This window comes from Crinia signifera, chromosome 3 (genome assembly GCF_055691185.1).
Source record: "Crinia signifera chromosome 3, ASM5569118v1, whole genome shotgun sequence".
Taxonomy (NCBI): domain Eukaryota; kingdom Metazoa; phylum Chordata; class Amphibia; order Anura; family Myobatrachidae; genus Crinia; species Crinia signifera.
Window position 1 is genome coordinate 15,108,500 of NC_139219.1, and position 19,852 is coordinate 15,128,351.

Below are 19,852 nucleotides of genomic sequence, written 5' to 3' on the forward strand. Positions count from 1 at the left end.
GGGTCCCCCGTATTTCTGATACCAGCAACGGACTCTTGGGCCGGGCCTGGTTCCAAAAATACGGGGCTCAAAAAATCTGGGGGTCCCCCGTATTTTGAAACCAGCGGAGCAACGGAGATCGCCGGCTCCCCCAACTGTCATCCTCGCCTGCAGGACCCTGCAATCCATGGGTGGGCCAGCATGTCCAATTAGCAGTACTGAGGTATGCATCTAAGAATGCAGCCTGCTTGCAGTAACAAATCCATGACGCCACCTCTAATCCTGCTGTTCCCTCCCGCAGTTTACAGTAACCTTGCATAGTTTAACACCACAATGGTGTTAAATCATGTAATCCAGAGCTGTTTAAATTGAGTTACGGCTGTGTTGCATTGTGTCAGATTTGTAATTCATTACGTTGGGTCCATGCTGTCCAAGCAACATGGTTTTCCAGTGATTGCTGCTTTAAAACAATGGGAAAACTCTCCCAAAATATCTCACTTTCTGATTCTCACACCATATTACATTTGGCCCCATATCTTTAAAACGTATACAAACAATTTTATAATTTTTTTTTTTACTTATGTAAAATATTAATTTGTCCAACCTTACAATCATCACCACTGGAACCATTGGACCATCACACCTATTACATCTACCCCAGCAGCTGCTCATCTGACCACCTGCCAGATACACACTGACAATTGGTTAAAACAGTCAGGGTTGTATTACATTGTGTCAAGGCTTTGATACAGGGGCAGGATGTAATGCTGCCCGAGTTTGACGGCCGTGTGGAATGCCGGGCCAAACTCCTAACGTTTAAAGGGGCAATCAGTTATGAGGTAAAACCATGCCCTGTGATTGCCCTTTTAATAAAAACACATATGAGTTTGACCAAAATTTTCCAAGACCACCAAACTCAGGCGGCATTAAATCCCGACCATTGTGTCAGTCAGGGTTGTGTTACCAGACATCAGTCAAGTCATATCATATTGGGGAAGATGTACTATTCCTTGGAGAGAGATAAATTGTTGAGAGATAAACTACCAACCAATCAGCTCTTGTTATTTTTCAAACACACTGTAACATGGCAGTTAGGCTTGCATTGGCTAGCATTTTATAACTCCGCTCTATCACTTACAATTTTTAGTATATCTGATGTTTGTGTTAGGCCACATTGTGTCTGGGTTGTGTCACAAGTGTTTAGAGAAATCAGGCACACGGCGATGGTGTTTTGTTCTTCCACCGAGGATTCGTTTTGATGGGGTTCTCTCGTGACCAGCAGAATATGTCAAAGAGAGAAAAAGGAGGGGAATATAGTGTCTATTGGTTCTAATTCAAAGAAACACAATCAGGGATAGAAATCAAGGGCCATAGAATGCAAACCCTCACTCACATAGAGAAGGATAGGTACCCGTGCATAAAGGTTTCTTTATCAGTCGTACTCCGTGATAGAAATGTTGTTTCCCTCCACCTGGTAAGATTGTACACGTACCGTACTCACATTAAGTACACTTTCAACACTCGTATAAAGGTATCTTTGAACAATCAACGATCTTCTCAATCACTTTCCCATGAAGATGAACTCCAGTACACATTCAAGAGAGGACGCCGGATGGATATATCAAGAAAAACAAAAAAAAGATGCAGTGTGTAGAGGGTCTTAACCCTAATACAAAGTAATCTAGAGGGACCCAAGGTGCATACCCTCACTCACATGAAGACAAAAGATCCCATGTGCATAAAGGTTTCTTTTATTTGGGTCACACTTTGTGGTGAATAAAAACGATTTCCTCCACCGGTAAGGTTATAAACGTACCATACTCACATATAGTGCATATGGATACCACATATAAGGGTATCTTTTTAGGTGCAGGCTTGTCCCCTAGATAATGCAGAGCTCAAGCACATGGACTCCAATGTATGGTTTGTAAAAATAAAGAGAGGGTTCCTAGATCCGTGCAGTGGCCACATGCGCCGGAACTCCACCATCCAGTACAGTCACAGTTCATAATGGTTGGCACCTCTCTCCACCGAAGCGTTTCGATAGGTCCTCCATACGAGTGTTGAAAGTGTACTTAATGTGAGTACGGTACGTGTACAATCTTACCAGGTGGAGGGAAACAACACTTTTATCACGGAGTACGACCGATAAAGAAACCTTTATGCACGGGTACCTATCCTTCTCTATGTGAGTGAGGGTATGCATTCTATGGCCCTTGATTTCTATCCCTGATTGTGTTTCTTTGAATTAGAACCAATAGACACTATATTCCCCTCCTTTTTCTTCTACGATCCCCATGGCAGCCATACATTGGGATATTCCCTTCCCCCACTAGAGCAGACAGGACTGATTTCTCTTGGGACCGCCCACCTTGGGTATAATAGACCCCTCCTTCACCTCCGCTGTATCTTTTTTTCCTGTCTCCGTTTTAGAGTAGACAGAGTAGGCTATTATATTTTGTTTAAGCAGGGTTACCTCGGCAGCATGGAGCTGAAGGGGTGGCTCCCCGGGGAGAAGAGGGTGCAGGAGGCCAGTCTGACTTGCCTCCCTGCACGTACATACCCTGCCGCTGGCTGCAGACTGGGAGGATTCTCGCGTGGATGGACTCCATTCAAAGCGTCCGGACAGCTAAACATGTTCTCCCCCGCAGCGTCAGCCCCGCTGGAAGCCGCGGCTGCACGCGACAGCGTCTAAAGGCAGAGGGGCGGAAGTGCCGGGTACGCGTCACTTCCGCCCACAGACGCCGGAGGTGCGTCTCACAATTCAGTCCCCTGGCTACACGGGACGGGGGAATTGGTCCCGCTCGGCTATCCTGATACACACGCACGTTTTGGCGGCAATTCAGGAGTTAAATAGCCGCAGAATGGAGGATTCAGCGGCGTTCAGAGTGGTTACAGCGTGGAGTACTACACTGTGGGCTGTGTTTTATACCATGGATGCGCCTTCTCCCCAGAAGCCTGATGATGCCCCAGTGAGGTAAGCCCTTTGGTTTTGGGCATCAGTTTGTTTTATTTCTAGATAGATACTGAGTGTAGTTTCTCTTTTTTAGTGTGCCTGTCTCTCCTGTGCATAAGAAAAGAACAGCTAAGAAAAAGTTCATTGAGTCCATATGCATGACATGTGACCAGTCCTTCGCTTCAGCACAGAAGAAGGCAATATGTGACCTATGTGAAATGGCACAAACTAAAGTGGAAAAAAAGTCAGAACACACTGAGGTCATTAAAGAGTTAATGGCCTGGTTGAAAGAGAACTTTGTTTCTAAAAATGAGTTTACCCAGAGCCAGTCTGTAAAGAGGTCTAGAGTACAGGCTGAATTCACACCGGAGGAGGATTCCTCAGATGAATTGGACTGTGAGGATAAGGGTTCGTCAGAGGAAGGCGAACTAGAAGATGTCAGAACATTTAATTTGGAACTGGTAGAAAGCTTGTTAAGACACATATATAAGGCTATGAACTTTAAGGAGCTGGCATCTACCTCTGAGACTAAGGATCCACTGTATGAAGACAGGGATAAAAGAGGAAGAACCTTTCCGGTAAATAAAGTCATAAGAGAAATGATACTTAAAGAATGGGTCAGCATTGACAAGAGAGTTACCTTAGGGAACAGGATAGAAAGAATGTACCCGTTCAAAGATGAGGAATTTCTCGGTTGGTGCACTACACCTAAAGTTGACGCGGCGGTGGCTGAAATTATTTCGAAATCCACCATTCCTGTAGAGGACGCAGCGGCATTTAAAGATGCCATGGATAGAAAAATGGAAACGTCATTTCGCAAGGTCCATTCAGCTTCAGCGGGTTCCCTGAAGACTAATGTAGCGGTGGCATCAGTGGCCAGGGCAATTAGATTGTGGACCTCTAATCTAAAAACAGATGTGGAGGAGAAGATATCTAAACAGTATCTTATTAAAAATCTGGACGTTATACAGAAGGCTGTCGACTTCCTGTGTGAAGCTTCTCTTGATGGGGTTTCCTTTGCAGCAAAGGCTATGGCGGCAGGTGTAACAGGCCGTAGGGCGCTATGGCTAAAACCCTGGAATGCTGACGCTAATTCCAAAAATAAGCTAACAAACTTACCCTTTGAAGGAAAATTCTTATTTGGTTCCAAACTTGATACCATGATACAGAGAATTTCGGGGGGAAAATCCGTCCGATTACCCCAAGAGAAGAAGAATCGGTTTAGTTTTCCTGCCTCCACAAGACAAGCATACAGAGAGGCAAGGACATATCGTCCGGGGAAGACGTATTACAAAAGGGGGAGTGCGAACACCTCTAGACAGTCATTTCGTCAAAACTTTCGGGGCCGATACCAACCTGAGAAGGATTGGAACCAGAAAGGAAAACTATGACTATCACCAAAAGAACAGGATTGGCACCAGACTACTGAGGTTTGTGACAAGTTGGGAAGAGATAATAAAGGACACTTGGGTGTTGAATATAATCCATCAGGGTTATTATATCGAGTTCGAGACAGCACCCCTCCATCACAGATTTGTAAGATCAAGGATACCAGGCGTACCCGAAGAAAGGAAAGCCCTATTTCTGAAGTTAGAACAACTCCTGCAGACGGAGGCCATAGAAGCGGTCCCAAAAGGGGAACAGGAAAGGGGCTTTTATTCGAATCTATTTTTGGTGAAGAAACCAAACGGGACGTTCAGAACTATCCTGGATCTCAGAGATCTGAATGTCTACATAAAACAGATAAAATTCAAAATGGAGACCCTAAGTTCCATAGTGATGGGAATCAGAAGGGGAGACTACCTCGCATCAATAGATTTAAAGGATGCGTATTATCATATCCCAATAAATCCAAGACACAGAAAATTCCTCAGGTTCTCGGTGGCCAGTCGTCATTTTCAATTTACCTGTCTTCCATTTGGGCTGAAAACTTCTCCGAGGGTTTTCACCAAGGTGCTAGTTACAGTGATTGCGGCTCTGAGGCTCCAAGGGATTCAGGTATGGCCCTACCTAGACGACCTACTCATTGCAGGAGACTCTGTGAGAGAAACAGAGGACAATGTGAGGAAGACTATGAATCTACTACAACTTCTAGGTTGGGTAATAAATACAGAAAAAAGCCAAACTACTCCGACACAAAGGATACAGTTTCTAGGGGCTATGATAGACACAGATCAGTTTCAAATATCCCTGTCGGCCGAAAGATGTCGGAAGATTCGAGAGCTAACAAGTATAATGTTACTGGAAGACAGGTGCCCTCTGGGTATGGCTACCCAGATGTTGGGGATGATGGCATCCTGCATCAGGATCATCCCTTGGGCACAGTGGAGAATGCGACGACTTCAGTGGTCCCTCATCCCATTACAGAAGAGGGGGTATGCCGATCATCACCTGTTCATACTGAGTCAGGAGGAAAGACAAGACCTAAAGTGGTGGCAACAGGGTCTAGAAGAAAGGAATACCAGTCTAAAAGATCCTACATTTCGTATACTGACTACAGATGCCAGTCTGTCCGGTTGGGGTGCTCATATAGAGGGAAGGTCCATACAGGGCTCCTGGACAAGAGAAGGAACAAGGAACTCCTCAAACATGAGAGAATTGCAAGCGGTTTGGGAGTCCATACAACTCCTAAAAGAAGATATTCACCACTCACATCTGAGAATAATGTCAGACAATGTGACAGTAGTGTCCCACATAAATCACCAGGGGGGCACAAGAAGTGTCAAACTCATGCATATGTCAGGGAAGATACTGAGCTGGGCGGAGGACAATCTGGAGTCCTTATCAGCAGTGTATATTCCAGGCAAGAGGAATGTACTAGCAGATTTCCTGAGTCGAGAGGTGATATCGCCAGGAGAGTGGGAGCTGAATACAGAGGTCTTTTCCCAGATAGAGAAAATATTCGGTACCCCAGAGGTAGACATGATGGCCAACTTTCGGAACAGAAAGGTGAACAACTTTTTCTCAAAATCATTTCATCCACGGGCCCTAGCCATAGATTCCCTTTCAGTGAAATGGGCTACATATTTCCCCCCTTTCCGATGATCGGGAGAGTCTTAAAGAAACTGAGAGAGGATCAAGTCGAAGTAGTGGCAATATTGCCCTACTGGCCGAGGAGGCCCTGGTTCGTCAACGTTTTAAAGATGGCAGTTCAGGAACCTTGGTCACTACCCGTCAGACAGGACCTACTGCATCAGGGTCCAGTTTATCATCCAGAGCCAACAAGGTTGTCACTAAAGGCATGGAGATTGAGCGGGGCATACTAAGGAGGCATAACTTGTCATCCCAAGTCGTGGAAATGATGCTGAAGGCCAGAAAGAACATTTCTTCCCTATCCTATTATAGAACCTGGACCAAGTTCATTGAATGGGGTCAGTTCAGTGGTGACTTTTCATCTATATCGACGGATAGAGTACTTCAATTTCTATATGACAGCTTTCAGATTGGTCTTGCCCCAGCAACGATAAAGTCTCAGATCTCTGCCCTGGGAGTACTATTAGATAGACCTTTGGCGGAAGAAAGGCTGATAAAAAGGTTTAACAGAGCCATGAGGAGAATCAGACCACCAGTCAAAGCTATAGTGGCACCGTGGGACCTAAACCTTATGTTAGCAGTATTAGCTAAACATCCCTTTGAACCCTTAAAAGAGTGTCCTTTAAAGTATTTGACTTGGAAGACGGTGTTCCTGGTCGCAGTCACCTCGGCCAGAAGAGTAAGTGAGCTCCAAGCTCTATGGATAGAGGAGCCTTATCTAATTATCTTCCCAGATAGAGTGGTACTAAGGACACATCCTGAATTCGTACCCAAGGTGATATCGTCGTTTCACCTCAATCAGGAGATTGTTTTACCTAGTTTCTACCCAGAACCTGAGAATGAGGAGCAACGATGTTGGCATACGCTGGACCTAGTCCGGGTCATTTCCGTATACTTGGAAAGAACTAAAGTCTTTAGATCGACCAAACATCTATTTGTCATCCCGAGTGGTGTCCGTAAAGGGAAAGAACCGGGAAAACAGACCATATCCAGATGGATAAGAGACACGATCGTGGCAGCTTACAAACTGGAAGGCAAGAAAGTACCTCCCATAGTACAGGCACATTCCACAAGGGCAGTCTCTGCGTCATGGGCGAACAGGGCCAAAGCTTCAGTGACCGAAATCTGCAAAGCTGCTACCTGGTCGTCAGTACACACCTTTGTAAAACATTATGCACTTGACGTTTCTCTTGCCCACTTTGGGAAGCATGTTCTTCAGGAGGCAGTATCTGCTAAGTCCTCCGTATAATAAATTTATTCATGCATAACTATACCCTCCCGTTTATTTGTCTTGGGTATGTCCCAATGTATGGCTGCCATGGGGATCGTAGAAGAAAGAGTCGAATTATACTCACCGATAATTCCTTTTTCTTCCTAGAGATCCCATGGCAGCCACTTATTTCCCTCCCTTGTATTATGATGTGTTTTCTCTAGGGACCTTGGTACGGAGACACTCAAAAGATACAGCGGAGGTGAAGGAGGGGTCTATTATACCCAAGGTGGGCGGTCCCAAGAGAAATCAGTCCTGTCTGCTCTAGTGGGGGAAGGGAATATCCCAATGTATGGCTGCCATGGGATCTCTAGGAAGAAAAAGGAATTATCGGTGAGTATAATTCGACTCTTTCTCTCTTTGACATATTCTGCTGGTCACGAGAGAACCCCATCAAAACGAATCCTCGGTGGAAGAACAAAACACCATCGCTGTGTGCCTGATTTCTCTAAATATTTGCTCCAAACAAGGACTTGTTGGTGGTCCTATTTTTGAAGGCCTGGCTGAAGGTGCTAGGTAGCGCCTTGGGACTTTTCTTTTTGTTTTCTATTTTGTGTCACAAGTGTGTTACATTGCTTCTAAGGTGATAAAATGAAAAGTGATGAACAGCCAGCCAATCAGCTCATACCTGACATTTTTCAAACACAGTCTGTGACATGGCAGGCAGGAGCTGATTGGCTGTCTGTTTATCACTCTCCATTTTTTCACTTTTGAAGATTAGTGCATCCGGCCCATTGTCACATGATATCAGAGTTGCGTAACAATTTTTAACCCAAAGTTTGTCACTCACATTGTGTCGGTCAGAGGTGTTTTACACACATCAGAGTTGTGCCACATTGTGTCAGGATAATACATTTTATCAGGGATGCAATATATTGTGTCAATGCTATGCTACTTTGTGTCAGCCAGGGTTGTGTCTCATTGTGTTAGAGTTGTGCTAAAGGCCCATACACACTGCGCGACTTATAGCTGAAAGTCGCTCAAAACAGCAGGTTTGAGCGGCTTTCAGCTCAAAGCCGCCCAGTGTGTATGGCCCGGCGGTGAGTGCTGCTGCGGGCTCCCGCAACATCGCCGGGAAAGCCGCTCATCTGCTGATATTACAGCAGATGAGCGGCTTTCAGGACGGCTTTGCATGGCACTGCGCTATGCAACACCGTCCTCCCCCTTCCGTCGGCGCCGGGCAGGGGAAAAGCTGCTCAGTGTGTATGCACTCCGCTATGCAACACCGTCCTCCCCCCCTCCATCGGCGCCGGGCAGGGGGAAAGCTGCTCAGTGTGTATGCACTCCGCTATGCAACACCGTCCTCCCCCCCTCCATCGGCGCCGGGCAGGGGGAAAGCTGCTCAGTGTGTATGCACTCCGCTATGCAACACCGTCCTCCCCCCCTCCATCGGCGCCGGGCAGGGGGAAAGCTGCTCAGTGTGTATGCACTGAGCGGCTTTCCCCGCAGCTATGACAGCGGTCATCGCTGTCCATACACGCTGGGCATAGTCGCCCAGTGTATATGGACCTTAAATTGTATCTATCAGGGTTATGTCACATTGTAACAGTCCAGGTTAACAATTTTTTTGTATGGGTTGTAATTCATTGTTTAAATCAGGGTTGTGTAATATTTTGGCTGTCTATTTCTTATGTATATTTTCTCTCTTTTCTTCCTTTTTGATATTGGCTTGATTAATATGTATACAGCCCATATAATTGGCATGTTGTCATTGCTGGCATGGAATGGGATCATTGGGTCGACCTAAAGATGGTTGACAGTCATTAGATCGACATACTGCAAGGTCAACATGGGTCTAGGTCGACATGGGATAAGGTCGACAGGTGTTAAGGTCGACACAATCATTAGGTCGACAGTTAAAAGGCCGACATGGGGTTTTCAACTGTTTTTTTTACCCAAATGTCAACACAGTTGACATGGACTCAGGATTAAGGCGACCGCGTCCCCTCGCATGGCTTGGCACACTATTTTATTCTCCACCATGCCCTAGTGGATGGTAGGGCATGAAATTCCACCTGTCGGCACGTCGGCTCAAAAAACTGTGAAAAACCCCATGTCGACCTTTTGACTGTCGACCTAATGCTTAACACATGTCGACCTTGTCCCATGTCGACCTAGACCCATGTCCACCTTGCAGTATGTCGACATAGTGGTGTCGACCTAATGACTGTCGACCATCTTTAGGTCGACCAACTGACCGTATCCCGCTGGCATAACTAAGAATGTAAACATTAATTTTAAACATTTTCGATATTACTAGACTTGCCGTGAAAGTTTTTTCTCTACATGTTGTATGTATACACAGTTTGTGTCTGTCATTTTTTTCTTTTTAGGAACAAAAAATTTCAATAAAGAGCATTAAGATCAGGGTTGCGGAACTTTTTGTCAGTCTTGGCTATGTCACATTGGGCCTTATTTTGGTTCATTCTTTCTGACAAAATCCTTCTTAGATGGACAAAACCATGTGCACTGCAGGTGGGGCAGATGTAACATGTGCAGAGAGAGTTAGATTTGGGTGAGTAATTTTGTTTCAGTGCAGGGTAAATACTGACTGCTTTATTTTTACACTGCAATATAGATCTCACTTTGAAGTAAAACTCCACCCAAATCTAATTCTCTCTGCACAAGTAACACCTGCCCCACCTGCAGTGCACATGGTTTTGTCCATCTAATGCTGTGTACACACGGGGAGATAGGTGCTATAATCGCTGGGAATATGGTCGCAGGCGACCATATTGCCAGTGATTGGGAGTGTGCCCCGGAGATAAATCTCCGGGTGCGCGCTCCCGTTTTCTGCCCCATTGTAATCGCTGGTCGCAGGAGCTTGCTCCTGCGACCAGCTAATTACCTCTGCGGCTCCCCTGGCAGAGGTTCGTTTTCAACAGCGACCATCTCTGGTCGCTTGTTGAAAAAGAGACACTGAGCCATATATTGCTCAGCAATATATTGCAAGCAATATATTGCTAGCAATATATCTCCCCCCGTGTGTACGCACCTTAAGAAGGATTTTGTCAGAAAGAGTGAACCAAAATAAGGCCCATTGTGTCTTTCAGGGTTGTGTCAAATTGTTTCACTTTAGATTGTGTAAGGGTTGTGTTACATTCTGTCAGAGTTTTGTCACATTGTGTCAGGGTTGTGATACTTCATGGAAGTTTTGTGTTACACTGTGTCTGTCATGGACCTGTCACATTGGGGGTTATTCTAGTTCACTCTTTCTGACAAAATCCTTCTTAGATGGACAAAACCATGTGCACTGCAGGTGGAGCAGATGTAAAATGTGCAGAGAGAATTAGATTTGGGTGAGTTATTTTGTTCTGTGCAGGGTAAATACTGGCTGCTTTATTTTTACACTGCAATATAGATCTCACTTTGACGTAAAACCCCACCCAAATCTAATTCTTTCTGCACAAGTTACATCTTCCCCACCTGCAGTGCACATGGTTTTGTCCATCTAAGAAGGATTTTGTCAGAAAGAGTGCACTAGAATAAGGCCCATTGTGTCAGTAATGGTTGTGTCACATTGTTTTGATCAGGGCTGTTTTACATTATGTCAAAGTTGTGTTAACCCCTTACCGACGCAGCCTGTTTTTGCCTTCCTGACAGAGCCCTTTTTTTCAAATCTGGCATGTATCACTTAAGTGGGGATAACTTTTTTTTGCTTTTACTTATCCCAGTGATTTTGAGATTGTTTTCTCGTGACACATTGTACTTCAAGTTAGTGGTAAATTTTGGTCGATACAGTCTGTGTTTTTTTGTGAAAAATACCAAAATGTCATAAAAAAAATTGAAAATTTTGCAATTTGCAAAATGTTAAATTTTCTGCTTGTGAGACAAATAATCATACCACTCAAAATAGTTAATAACTAACATAGACCATATGTCTACTTTATGTTTCCATCATTATTTCAACCTCCTTTTAATTTTTTTGGACACTAGGAGGCTTAAAATATGAATAGCAAATTCTCAAATTTTTAAGAAAATTTCAAACACTGATTTTTTTAGGGACCAGTTCAGTTCTGATGTGACTTTGAGGGACTTGTATGTGAGACACCCCCATAAATGATGCCATTTCGAAAACTGCACCCCTCACAGTATTCAAAACAGCATTTTGGAAGTTTGTTAACCCTTTAGGTGTTTCACAGGAATTAAAACAAAGTGTAGGTGAAATTTCAAAATTTCATTTTTTTAGCAGATTTTCAATTTTAATACATTTTTCTAAGGAACACAGTAGATTTTACTAGAGAAATGTGACTAAAAATTGATTCCCCCAATTCTTTTGTTTTCATAAATATCCTATATGTGGCCCTAGTGTGCACGTTGACCAAACCACAGGCTTCATAATAGAAGGAGCACCTACTTGATTTTGGAGCCTCCTTTTTATGAGATTATTTTTAGGCACCATGTAGGTTTCTAGGCACCATAAGATGCTAAAAGTTAGGAACCCCCCCACAAGTGACCCCATTTTGCAAACTACACCCCTCAGGGAATTCATCTAGGGGTATAGTGTACATTTCAAACCCCCAGGGGTTTCACCAATTTTGGTACAACTGGGCTGTGAAAATGAAAAATTAATTTTTTTTACACAAAAATGCAGTTCTGGCTCAAAATTTTTCATTTTCACAAGAAATGAAGGAGACAAAGCACCCCAAAATCTGTGCCGCAATTTCTCCCGAGTACGGAAATGCCTCATATGTGACCAAAAAATACCATTTGGGTGCATGGCAGGACTCAGAAGGGAAGGAGTGATATTTGGATTTTGCAGCACAGATTCTGGTGGAATGAATGGTGGGTGCTATGTCGCATTAGCAAGACCCCCGAAGCACCAATACAGTGGAACCCCCCCACAAGTGACCCCATTTTGCAAACTACACCCCTCAGGGAATTCATCTAGGGGTATAGTGTACATTTCAAACCCCCAGGGGTTTCACCAATTGTGGTACAACTGGGCTGTGAAAATGAAAAATTACATTTTTTACACAGAAATGCAGTTCTGGCTCAAAATTTTTCATTTTAACAAGGAATGAAGGAGACAAAGCACCCCAAAATCTGTGCCCCAATTTCTCCCGAGTACGGCAATGCCTCATATGTGACCAAAAAAATACCATTTGGGTGCATGGCAGGACTCAGAAGGGAAGGAGTGATATTTGGATTTTGCAGCACACATTCTGGTGGAATGAATGGTGGGTGCTATGTCGCATTAGCAAGACCCCCGAAGCACCAATACAGTGGAACCCCCCACAAGTGACCCCATTTTGCAAACTACACCCCTCAGGGAATTCATCTAGGGGTATAGTGTACATTTCAAACCCCCAGGGGTTTCACCAATTTTGGTACAACTGGGCTGTGAAAATGAAAAATTACATTTTTTACACAAAAATGCAGTTCTGGCTCAAAATTTTTCATTTTCACAAGGAATAAAGGAGACAAAGCACCCCAAAATCTGTGCCCCAATTTCTCCCGAGTACGGCAATGCCTCATATGTGACCAAAAAATACCATTTGGGTGCATGGCAGGACTCAGAAGGGAAGGAGTGATATTTGGATTTTGCAGCACACATTCTGGTGGAATGAATGGTGGGTGCTATGTCGCATTAGCAAGACCCCCGAAGCACGGTGAAATGATGAACCTAATAATCCATAGATGTGTGGTATATTTTAAAGCACTCCTTCATACATAGGCCGGGTTTGTCGGGGCAAGTTTCACAGTGGAAAATAGTTTGCTTTCGTATTCCCTTTTTATAGCAAACTTTGCACCTTTTTTGTGTCCTGCCCTTTTTTCCAGTGGAGGGGATTTCGTTAGGAAAATGCTGCCCTGATACAATACGGGGGCCAGTACTAGAAGTACTGGGGCCAGTACTAGAAGTACTGGGGCCCTCTGCCTGCTGGTTCCCAAATATTAGGCCCTTTATGACTTCCTCTTGAAAGTGCATAAATGTCCCCGTCTGGCTGGTAGAACGGAATAGTACGTAAGCGTTATACAGTGCCATCTGGATGATATACACGGCCAGCTTCTTATACCATATTTTTGTTTTCCGCAGGGCACTGTACGGCTTTAGTACCTGATCTGAAAGATCCACTCCGCCCATGTACTTATTGTAATCTAGGATACAAATAGGTTTTGAGGTGTGGGTACTGGTACCTCGTACAGGGACGGAGGTGGTACTGTCTCCGTGAATTGTTGTCAGTATAAGGACATCCCTCTTGTCCTTATATTTGACCAACAACATATTTTCGGTGCATATTCCCCTGCTTTCACCCTTTCTCAGTAATTGGGCAATGTGCGTTTTTGGGAGGCCTCTTTGGTTCTTGCGCACAGTACCGCAAGCTGCTGTACCTCTTGAACCAAGGGCCTTAAACAGGGGGATGCTGGTGTAAAAGTTATCCACATAGAGGTGATAACCCTTATCCAGGAAGGGGTGCACTAAATCCCAGACAATCTTTCCACTAACACCTACGAGGGAGGGGGGGCATTCTGGCGGTTCAATTCTTGTGTCCTTCCCTTCATATACCCTAAACCTGTGGGTGTACCCTGAGGTACTTTCGCACAGCTTATACATTTTTATGCCATACCTTGCCCTCTTATTGGGAAGGTACTGGCGGAATTTAACCCTTCCTTTAAAATGTATAAGTGACTCGTCTACACAAATGAATTTTTGGGGGATGTACATCTCAGCAAATTTGGCGCTGAAATGATCAATGACCGGCCTGACTTTGAATAGCCGGTCAAAGGTGGGATCATCTCTGGGTGGGCACTGTGCATTATCGTTGTAATGCAAAAATTTAAGGATCATCTCAAAACGAGTCCGGGTCATGGCCATACGATGAAGTGGGGTGCTGTACAGAACATCTGTACTCCAATATTGCCTAATTTCTGGCTTTTTAACTATGCCCATATGTAACACCAGACCCCAAAACGTCATCATCTCTACTGCATCTACAGGGGTCCACCTAGCAAATGATGACGTGGGGTTTTGGGCAATAAACTGCTGGGCATATAAATTACTTTTATTAAATTTTTTAAATTAAATTAAATTTATAAAATCATCAGAGAAAAAGACTTTAAAAAGGCAATTTCTTTGAGGCCTGTAGTTTCAAATTGGATTCCTGGGTTGGCCAAAAACTCAGGAACCTGGGGCTCAAAATTGTCTGGTGGTGGGGTCCATACGAGATCAATCATTGGGGGGGGGGGTCTCAGCTGCTCTACGGGGGCGTCTTTGAGGGGGTCCCTCATCACTAGAGGAGGAAGAGGAGCTTAAGGCGAATGCAAATTCATCGCTTGCATTACTGGCTGTGTCAGTGTCAGAGGCAATAAGGGCATATGCCTCCTCCGCTGAAAACAGTCTTTGCGATGATTGGGACATTTTTATTATTTTTGTGTAGGCGTGTATAGTGTAGGGGGGGGGGGGGGGTACAAACTTTATTTCAACACGGGGGGTATGTAGTGTGTATGTAGTGCTTTAACACGTGTAAGTTAAAAGAAAAAAAAAAAGCTCCTGCGCCAAAAATTGAGCACAGATGTTGGTCAGTAACGTCCATCACTGATCAGCGCTCAGCGGGCACAGGACACCCACAAAAGCACCGTGGGTGTAAAAAAAATTTAAAAAAAAAGACTCCACAGCACCCTCCAAAAAAAAAAATTAAAAAAAATTCTGATGAGTCAAAGACAACAGGAATTTGATCCAAAAAAAAAAAAATTTGATCAAAAATGCTGATCAGTGATGTACGTCACTGATCAGCGCTCAGCGGGTACAGGACACCCACAAAAGCACCGTGGGTGTAAAAAAAATAAAAAAAAAAGACTCCACAGCACCCTCCAAAAAAAAAAAAAATTTAAAAAAACTTCTGATGAGTCAAAGACAACAGGAGTTTGATCCCAAAAAAAAAATTTGATCAAAAATGCTGATCAGCTCTGCGGCCAGAGGACACCCACAAAATCACTGTGGGTGTAAAAAATTTTTTTAAAAAAAAACCCCACAGCACCCTAAAAAAAAACAAAAAACTGCTGATCAGTGATGCAACACTGATTAGCAGTGAGGGGCAGCAGGCACACAGCTGTGGGTGCAACCTGACAGGGTATATATAAAAAAAAAACCCTGCACCCCAAAAAAAATGCTGATCAGTTAGTTTACACTGATCAGCACAAAAGGGGGGCAGCAGATACAAAATTATATCACACAATTTAAATCTCTGACACAATGACGCTGCAGCAGCAGCAGCAGCACAAGCAGCACAAGCACCAGGAAGTCACAGCAGGAGCTGGCAGCACAGATGCCACCAACGCTGATCAGGTCAGTATAGGCACAGATGGGCACGGAGACCGCTCTGCACGCTGTTCCTGACCGGAATGGCGGCTGCAGGGCTGACTCCGTTATTTCATTTGAGGTGTAATGGCTGTTATTGGTCCGTCGGTCCGACGGACCAATCACAGCCTTTGGGGGCAGGTGGGGTGACCACCAGTGACACCCTTACACCCGGTGGTGATTGGTGCTGTACTTAACAGCACCAATCACCACCGATCCCTGTGTCACCGGCGAACGTTATTCGCCGGTACACAGAAAACGCTGTAATTGGCTGTTCACATTGAACAGCCAATCACAGCGATCGCCGATGGGTGGGGGCATCGCTGCCCCCCCTGGGCAATGAGGGAAGATGTCTGCTGTCAGGGACAGCAGACATCGTCCCTCTGTCACCGCGTCTATAGACGCGGTGACCGTTTAATGGCATGACGTACATTTATGCCATGTGTCGGGAAGTACATCCCGACCATGACGTAAATGTACGTCAAATGTCAGGAAGGGGTTAAATTGAGTCATGTGCGAATGCCTCACACGTACGAACAAGATGTGAGTTCCGTGCAGAAAACGATCGGTCGGAACCATCCGAGCAGGGGGTGTAGAGGGGCGTGAAGGGCTGTTTGGGCTCATTAACATATGCATATGCCCCGCGTTTCATGGGCGTTCCCATGAAAATGCTGGGCGTACGTATGGTAATCCGGCCGTGACGCACGTGTGTGGGGCGGACATATGACATAGCCGGATGCCGGCTGCCCGCCCATATCCCTGCTTTCGCACGGAGAAATGCCAGAGTGGTCTTGAGCACTCAGAGCTGTCTGACCGCTCGGTCCATCATTCGATGGTCGGCAACCATCGGAGAATGGGGGGGTTCCCACAGATGGAGGAGGTGTTCACATGAAACATCCACTCGCGTTCAGCTCGGTCGGCGTCTCGCCGCATTCAGATGGTGTGAGCGATCCTAACGGTAGGCGGAGCTAAGAACACTCGGTTCCTGTCCGAAATACACATTTGTCCGATTCAACTAGAATAAGGGTCATTGTGTCAGTCAGGGCTGTGTCACTTTGTGTGAAGTGTGTGTTAATTGTGTCAGGGTTGTGTCACATTGGATCAAGCTTGTGTTACACTGTGTCATGGTTGTGTGTAACATTATGTCAGTCATGGCTGTCACATTGGGTGAAAGTTGTATTACATTGTGCCAGGGTTGTGTTGTACATTGTGTCAGTCAGTGCTGTGTCACATTGGATAAAGCTTGTGTTATGTTGTGTCTGGGTTGTGTGGTACTGTACATTGTGTCAGTCAGAAAGGGGGTGTACCAGCGCCGGCTTTATGTGTCAGGGCTGTGTCTTATTGGGTGAAGGTTGTGTTGCACTGTGCCAAGGCTGTGTGGTACATTGTGTCAGTCATGGTTGTGTCACATTTGGTAAAGGTTGTGTTATGTTGTGTCAGGGTTGTGTGTTACATTGTCAGGGCTGTGTCACATTGGGTGACAGTTGTGTTGCACTGTGCCAAGGCTGTGTGGTACATTGTGTGAGTCAGGGTTGTGTCACATTGGGAAAAGGTTGTGTTATGTTGTGTCAGGGTTGTGTGTTACATTGTGTCAGGGTTGTGTGTTACATTGTGTCAGGGCTGTGTCACATTGGGTGAAGGTTGTGTTGCACTGTGCCAAGGCTGTGTGGTACATTGTGTGAGTCAGGGTTGGTTCACATTGGGTAAAGGTTGTGTTATGTTGTGTCAGGGTTGTGTGTTACATTGTGTCAGGGTTGTGTGTTACATTGTGTCAGGGCTGTGTCACATTGGGTGAAGTTGTGTGTTACACTGTGCCAAGGCTGTGTGGTACATTGTGTGAGTCAGGGTTGTGTCACGTTTGGTGAAGGTTGTGTTATGTTGTGTCAGGGTTGTGTGTTACATTGTCAGGGCTGTGTCACATTGGGCGAAGGTCACACTGGGTGAAGGTTGTGTTGCACTGTGCCAAGGCTGAGTGGTACATTGTGTGAGTCAGGGTTGTGTCACATTGGGTAAAGGTTGTGTTATGTTGTGTCAGGGTTGTGTGTTACATTGTCAGGGCTGTGTCACATTGGGTGAAGTTGTGTGTTACACTGTGCCAAGGCTGTGTGGTACATTGTGTGAGTCAGGGTTGTGTCACGTTTGGTGAAGGTTGTGTTATGTTGTGTCAGGGTTGTGTGTTACATTGTCAGGGCTGTGTCACATTGGGCGAAGGTCACACTGGGTGAAGGTTGTGTTGCACTGTGCCAAGGCTGAGTGGTACATTGTGTGAGTCAGGGTTGTGTCACATTGGGTAAAGGTTGTGTTATGTTGTGTCAGGGTTGTGTGTTACATTGTCAGGGCTGTGTCACATTGGGTGAAGGTTGTGTTGCACTGTGTCAAGGCTGTGTGGTACATTTTGTGAGCCAGGGTTGTGTCACATTGGGTAAAGGTTGTGTTATGTTGTGTCAGGGTTGTGTGTTACATTGTGTCAGGGCTGTGTGGTACATTGTGTTAGTCAGGGTTGTGTCACATTTGGTGAAGGTTGTGTTATGTTGTGTCAGGGTTGTGTGTTACATTGTGTCAGGGTTGTGTGTTACATTGTGTCAGGGCTGTGTCACATTGGGTGAAGGTTGTGTTACACTGTGTTAAGGCTGTGTGGTACATTGTGTGAGTCAGGGTTGTGTCACATTGGGTAAAGGTTGTGTTATGTTGTGTCAGGGTTGTGTGTTACATTGTGTCAGTGGGTGTGTTGCAGGCCGTGACGTCAGTGCAGTGGCCGCGGTGCATTGTGGGAGTATCCGGATCCTCTGCAGCACCAGGGACAGCACCGGGCGCCCGCTGCACGCGGATACAGGGAGTCGCCGGGTCACCACTACACCCGGGACGCGACGCCTGCATTCAGATGAGCCGCCCGGCGCTGCCCGCAGCTCAGACCCGAAACAGGTCCCCGGAAAGACCGGAGCCCAGCGGTGAGTCGGGGGAGAGATGCCCGGGCGGGGAGTGACCTCTGCTGGGTGAGGATAGTAATGATACCAGGGGACATTACCGTCACCGGGCGCCATGTGACCGCACCGGGTAACCTGCATTGTCCGTCTTATTGTGTCTGCAGCCACAGTCTGCTTATTCAACAAGTTCCATAGACTGCAGCCCAGGTACTGACATTTGGGGGATGTCATTGCCAAGGTACTGAAATATGGGGTGTCACATGGTCTGGGTACCAAGAGATGGGATGCTCTATAGCCTGGGTACCGAGAAATGTGGAATCCAAAGGTCTGAGTACCAAAGGATGGGGTATCCCAGAGTCTGTTTACCGAAGGATGGGGTGTCCCATAGTCTGGGTACCAAAGGATGGGGTATCCCAGAGTCTGTTTACCGAAGGATGGGGTGTCCCATAGTCTGGGTACTGAGAAATGGGGTATCCCACTGTCTGGGTACTGTGATTGATTGGGATTCAGTACCAAGAGATGGAGGATCCCACGTTCTGAGTACCAAATGATGTGGTGTCCCATAGTATGTTTACCGAAGGATGGGGTATGTCATAGTCTGAGAACCACGAAATGGGGTATCCCACTGTCTGGGTACAGTGATTGATTGGGATTCCACTGGTTGGGTACCAAGAGATGGGTTGTCCCACATTCTGTGTACAAAGAATGGGGTATCCCACAATCTGTATACCAAGAGATGGGGGATTCCATAGTCTGTGTACTGAAGGATAGCATATCCCACAATCTGGGTACCAAGAGTGGGGTGTCCCACAGTCTAGTTACAGAAATATGGGGGATACCACTATTTGGGATTTGAGATATGGGGGATCCCACAGTCCGTTTACTGGAACACAGGAGATCACATAGCCGCGTTACCCCAGTGTGGGTACCGAGAGATGGGAATAGCATTGCAAAAATGAGGATCCCATAGTTTACTGAGAGATGGAATGTTATACTCTAGATACCAAGAGATGGTATTGTACTGAGGGGTTACTGAGAGAGTGATGGTATTGTACTGAGGGGTTACTGAGAGAGTGATGGTATTGTACTGAGGGGTTACTGAGAGAGTGATGGTATTGTACTGAGGGGTTACTGAGAGAGTGATGGTATTGTACTGAGGGGTTAGTGAGAGAGTGATGGTATTGTACTGAGGGGTTAGTGAGAGAGTGATGGTATTGTACTGAGGGGTTAGTGAGAGAGTGATGGTATTGTACTGAGGGGTTAGTGAGAGAGTGATGGTATTGTACTGAGGGGTTAGTGAGAGAGTGATGGTATTGTACTGAGGGGTTAGTGAGAGAGTGATGGTATTGTACTGAGGGGTTACTGAGAGAGTGATGGTATTGTACTGAGGG

The 19,852-nt window shown here is 45.6% G+C and overlaps 1 protein-coding gene across 3 annotated transcripts in view; it reads left to right on the forward strand.

Moving 5' to 3' along the window:
• The first annotated feature begins 18,294 nt into the window (after nucleotides 1-18,294).
• Nucleotides 18,295-19,852, forward strand: part of TTBK1 (tau tubulin kinase 1) — a 115,735-nt gene continuing 114,177 nt past the window's right edge. For 2 of the 3 annotated variants that reach the window (XM_083175339.1, XM_083175340.1), the window contains exon 1: nucleotides 18,295-18,485. The gene's annotated coding sequence lies outside the window, so the exon portion shown is untranslated. Of the gene's footprint in view, nucleotides 18,531-19,852 lie in introns of all 3 variants that reach the window. The other variant, XM_083175341.1, reaches the window with a different exon arrangement.